We start from the raw sequence: 6,000 nt of genomic DNA, 5'->3' as shown, positions 1-6,000 counted from the left end.
TATCAAAGATAGACAAATCAAGATTTTCATACTCATCACAGCGGTTACCTCTCCTATTGTGCTGAAATTTTTCAATCTATCGAATTAGTTCATTTTTGTTCGAAGTTTGACCTAATATAACACAATTGTAAGGCATCTAACTAAGTTTCAAATAGTAATATTGATTAAACATAATATATTTAGACATACCAGTTAAAACATTTATATTTTAAATCAATGTTTAATTTTACTAGATTTAGAATATTTCATACATAATAAAAATGGTTAGGCTTTTAATTATTCCAAGAATGCTAATTAATAACACTTTCCCACTTTGTTAACAAGATGTATTATGCATATTGACATTTTAATCTTCGTAGAGACATACAATCCAGTTACTAGATTGCAGGGGAGGTAATCGAGCGGACGTGTTTACGATCGGCTCCGTTAAAATTAAAACTTTATAACATCTCCTAACTTTATTCAAACTAACGAGGCACCAAAAGTGAGATGGCAAGCCAGTACAGAGGTAAATATGCCCCATTGTCCGAAGAAAACAGTTGGCAAGTAAGAGATTACAAACGTAAACGTCGTTCAACTAGCGGTTCATCAACGATGGGCTCACCCCACCCACAACAAGGTGACTTTGACTTACATGGAAAAGTGAAAACAACACGTGAACAATATTCCGAAATGAGCATGGAGCAAAACTTAACATGTCTGTTCGATATGATTTCTTCCAACAACTCACTTAATTCCCAAAATCATAAACTTGAATGTTTGAATCAAAACTGTGTCCGTTCACAAGCTATTCACGATATTACGGAGACCCGTCTTAGGCTAAATGAATATAAAAGTATTTACATGGAAGCCCGCTCGCTGCGAACAAACTTGATATTTAGCGGCCATCCCGAGACATCAAGTGGTCATAACGAAGACCTTTTCCGCATCATCCGCGAGTTCATTAAGAACAAGCTTAACATGGACCCGGATAAAGTTGGAATAGTTGAGGCTCGTCGGATAGGCCGGCGCCAAGTGGCCCGCTCCCAGGGTATTTCACGTTGTAGAGCAATCTTGGTTACATTCTCGGACCTGCGTGACGTGAACGATATCATGGACAACGCCAAGCTGTTACGTGGCACCTCATTTGGCATTTCTCGTGATTATCCCCGCGAAATAAGCGACGCCCGTAAAAAACCATGGCCCGAGTTCAAGGCGGCGCGCGACAAATACGGCGCCAAGAATGTCAAAATGGCCTTCCCTGCAGCGCGTGTGATTCGCGGAGAAACTGTAAAAAATGCCTTTCCAGATTGGCACAGCACGCTACGTGGCTCCAGAAATGCTGATGTCACGGCCCATGTAGACGAGCGGTTCCAACATATCTCGTCGTGCTTACACAGATTTAAGAATATTGACAACGATATAAAAAAAGTCTGAAAAACCAGCACACGAAACAACAATGAAATAAAAGTGATAAAACCAGTTGATAAACTCGTATGTTCCGTTTATGAAAATGCCTAAGGTAATTTTACTTGTACATTTATTATACCACCTTCATGAATGGCAAAATCAATAATATATATTTTAATGTAATTTGTCATGATTTCGGACATACATTTTCGGATACTTTTTCCCCATTTATATCCAGACCGATTGATGTTGCGGGAAAATATGATCCCTGATGATTATAGTAATAATCATATTAAAGCTTCGTTTTGCAGTTTCTTCTTTTACACCCCTGTAGCCTAGACTTACAAAAGGCGGTTCCGAATGCTTTGCTAAAACTTTGGCTACAGTTTCTAAAATTTGGCTACACAAAAATCCATTTGGCTAAAATGTTGGCTACAGAAATGTTTGGGCTAGGGGGAGCCCTTGCACCGTGCAATGCAGCCAACAAGCCCGGGTTACTGGACGGCCTCGTCCTTTTTTTTAATAAAAACTGCTATATAATATTATTTTATTAAGACACTGAAAAATGTAAAGGGTGGACTAACGTCATACTCATTTAAAAAAAGTTTTTAAAATAATGAATATCAGGTCAATGCCATTGGCCTGATTTAGAAAGGGCAAGGTGGAACAATAATCCCTTTAAAAACTAACACAAAGTTGTGTCCTAGTGACACAAACCAAACATAATTACATAATTACAATAAGATAATGTCATGTTTGTGTAAAAATTACACTGTTTTAAAAGAATAACAGTCACAAGACTGTTTAAATGGGTGGGTGTTGGCTGCTCTCCCTCCCCCAATGACCTAGATCTTGTCAGTTATCTGACAGTCTAGAAGGTATTTGGCAAGGGCAGAGAAGACCGGGCCCCTAGCTTCTCCCTTGGGGTCTAGCACGTTGGAAAGGTTGAAAACTAGTCCATGGGAGTGCAGTGCAGCTTTAAGGTGGTCCCTCTGCGCATTATGGTTTTGGCAGTGCAGCAGCATGTGGGGCGCAGTGAGGGGCTCCTGGCACCTAGGACAGGCAGGGTCTACACCGAGGAAATACTTTCCCGCGCCACCGGGTAATAGTGTGGTTCCCATCCTCAGGCGCGTGATGGCTCTGTCAAGCACAATGCTTGCTGAGTATTTGTCAGGCGGCCTGTGGGTTTTCAGGGGCCTGGTAAAAGTATGTCGACGGGAAGCCAAATTGTCAGTCAGGGAGTAGATCTCAGTAGGCGCCAGGGGTTCCCCTGCATCTACGGTCCCCCTCAAGAGGCCCTCCTTAGCCCCCTGTCAGCCTGTTAATTCCCACTGATGTTGACATGTGCTGGACACCATAATAATGTGACCTTTGAAAATTTATCTAGGCACTGTTAATGAAGTTCCAAAATGCTAATTAAAATATCAGGCCTAGATCTGCTATTTCTGTTTTTTATAGACTCAAGAGATGACATTGAGTCTGATAAAATAGCAGTTTTAGTAGGTTTATTGACCAATATTCAGCACAAAGAGTATTTAATTGCCAAAAGTTCTGCTGAGAAATAGAGATATTGTTGTTGAGCTGTGCGTTTTGGTAATATTGTTTGAAGGAATTACAAAAGAGTTGGCTACCAAACCAGAGTAAGGGCATTTGGAGCCGTCTGTGTAGATTTTTAGATGCTCAGCATACATATTATCTATAAGAGAGAGAGAGTTTTTGACTTGATAATGTGTGGCATGTCAGTTTTGAGGCCGGCATCCTCAACAAGGGTCTTTAACTCACACCAAATGGTAGGGCGACATGCTTACGCTTAAGTATTTTCCCCTTGATGAAGGTGCCAGTCCCGACAAGTTTATTTACAGGGTTTGAGCCATGCCGAGACTAAGCCCTGGCCCAGAAGTTAATGGACTGTTGTTTACGGCGCAAGTCCAGGGGTAGCATACCGGCCTCCTCTTCAAGCAGTGCACCCGGTGTATAGTTTAGGGCACTCAGAGCTATCCTAAGGGCCTAACGTTGAATGGCATCAACAGGGCGTTTTGCTTTGCACATGCATATATCTGGGCTCCATAATCTAGCTTTGGACTTATAAGGGACTTATAGATAGTTAAGAGGCTATTTTCATCTGATCTGAAACCTGTGCATCTTAACATTCACATTAAGTGTAGGTCCCTTTCGCACCTTTCTGCCAAATATTTGAAGTGGTGAGTAAAGGTTAATTGTTTATCTAGGTACATACCTAGACATTTCACCACTTTTTTTCAAAAATAATTTTGTTGCCGCCTAAATTTAAGTCCAAACAGTGCTGAATTTGGTCGCCAAATAATATTCCTACTATTTTGGTTGGAGAAATTTTGAATCCCCATTCAATAGACCATTTCCATATGGAGTCTAAGCCTGCTTGAGCCCTCTTCTGCAAGCGTCGGCAAACTGGGAGATAACCCTTCCTGAGTCTTTTACGGCATCAGGTAGGCAGTTTACGATGAGGGAGAATAGAGTTGGGGATATTACAAACCCCTGGAGGGTGCCGCGGTCGGTAATGGCTACCTCTGATAACTCCCCATCGATCCTGACCTGGATTTTTGCGACCCTCTAGGAAAGCTCTGGGGTAGTGAAAACAGTATCCAGTGATTCCATAGTCAGCTAGCTTTTTTAATATGCCAAAGGTCCATGTTAAATCAAAGGCGGCCTGAAGGTAAAAAAAAAATGCTAGTACTGATTGCCCTTGATTTTCTGCAGAAAAAATATCATGTTGTAGTCTAGCTAGCTGATCAAGAGTGGTACGCCCCTTCCTAAAGCCAGACTGGAAGGGGTTTTGTATGTTTTTAGATTCCAATAAGTGTTCTTATCTATTTTTGAACATTATTTCTAGTAATTTGCCTGCGTTTAATGTTAAATGTATTGGATGATATGAGTTTGGAGGTTTTTTGTCCTTACCGGGTTTAGGAATAGGAATCACTGTGGCCTGCTTCCACTCGGGTGGTACTGTGCCTGTCCTATTCACCTGATTGAAAAGGTTAAGCCATATTTTAAGAGTTATGGTTGGTATATTTTTTTTAATTAAATATGCTATTTTGTCAGGTCCCGTGGCAGTATTGCTCCTGGTGTTGATGGCACTTAGTAATTCGTTTAAAGAAAAGGGTAAATTGAGAGGCGTGCTGTTGTCTCCAGGCTCGTTTAAAATGGTTTGGTGCTCCATCTCAAACCACTTTTGATAGTTCGAAGTTTCAAGGGGAAGGTTTGAGTCACTGGAGACAGATTGGAAGTGCAGTACCAAAAATTGAGCCTTTTCCCTTGGGGTAGTGGCATTTTCGCCTTTGTGTTTAAGTAGCGGTACAGGGATGAATGATTTTCCTTTAATTCTGTGATTTTTTTGCCAAAAATCCCTTGTATTTTTCTTATTAATAATTGCTGAATCACAGAATTCTTTCCAATTTTGAGATTTTGCGTCCAAAATGATCCGCTTTTCCTGATTTTCGAGGGATCTATAATTAAGAAGATTATGCTCAGCGGGTTTCTTTTTAAGAATTTTTAATGTTTTCTTACGGTCCTGTACCGCCTTGGAGCACGCCTCATTCCACCACGGAACCCTATTTCTGGCCTAAACCTTGCCGGAGGAGACCGGTATGCTACATTCTGCTATGGACAGTATCTTACTAGTTAAAGTGTTACAAAACTGATCTCAGTCCTGAGAGTGAACATCTGCAAGGGAGAGATCTGAACAGAGGTCCCTAAACTGAGCCCAGTTAGCTTTTTCTAGTAAAAACTTTTGCTCCCCTGAGCATTGGGCTTCAGTTCCCTTTGCAATATAGTTGAGCAGGGTAACCTGTTGTGCGAGGTGATCAGATCCAATTGTATCATTAACGGTTTCCCATGCAGACTAGAGAGCGGACAACTTGCTCAATGTTTAAAACGCACTAAGTGACCCCGTGACCTAGTTTTAAACCCAGCATGACCCATATTCGAATATGACCTAGACATTAACTAGACACAACATCTGACCAAGTTTGGTGAAGATCAGATGAAAACTACTTGAATTAGAGAGCGGACACTTAATACGGACCGACCGACAGACCGACCAACAGACAAGCTCACTCCTATATACCCCCCTAAACTTCGTTTGTGGGGGTATAAAAAAGAATAATCTTAAATGTGCATTTTTAATAACAGTAATTAACGGAGCGGATATCTAAAATTTGGAAGATTTCATATTTAATATAATTATATAACTGTGTTGTTAAATTGTGATAAATCACCCGAGAATTTACGTCAGGATGGTTTAGCGGTCCAATGCGCTGCATTCAGGTTGCAGTCTGGTTTTCCAGGCATGTTATCAAATCCCACTTGTAACAAAAGTAATTGATTTTTGTTTTATTGAATTAATATTATTTTCCTAAAATTATAATCGATACACAATATATTTTTGGTATTCAACGTGACTAGAACTATTATCATTTCGCAGTACTAGTATTTCAGGGTTCCCTTTGGGCTTTAAAAAGTTGTCGCCACTTACTTTTGCCAAATAAAAAAAATTGTCGCCACACTGGGGCTACGTTTAGGCAATGAAGATCATATTATTATAATACAAAAAAACTGAGCATTTTACAGTATGTT

This window comes from Dreissena polymorpha, chromosome 11 (genome assembly GCF_020536995.1).
Source record: "Dreissena polymorpha isolate Duluth1 chromosome 11, UMN_Dpol_1.0, whole genome shotgun sequence".
NCBI classification, from domain to species: domain Eukaryota; kingdom Metazoa; phylum Mollusca; class Bivalvia; order Myida; family Dreissenidae; genus Dreissena; species Dreissena polymorpha.
The sequence above is the reverse complement of the archived record's forward strand: the minus strand, read 5'-3'. Positions refer to the sequence as shown.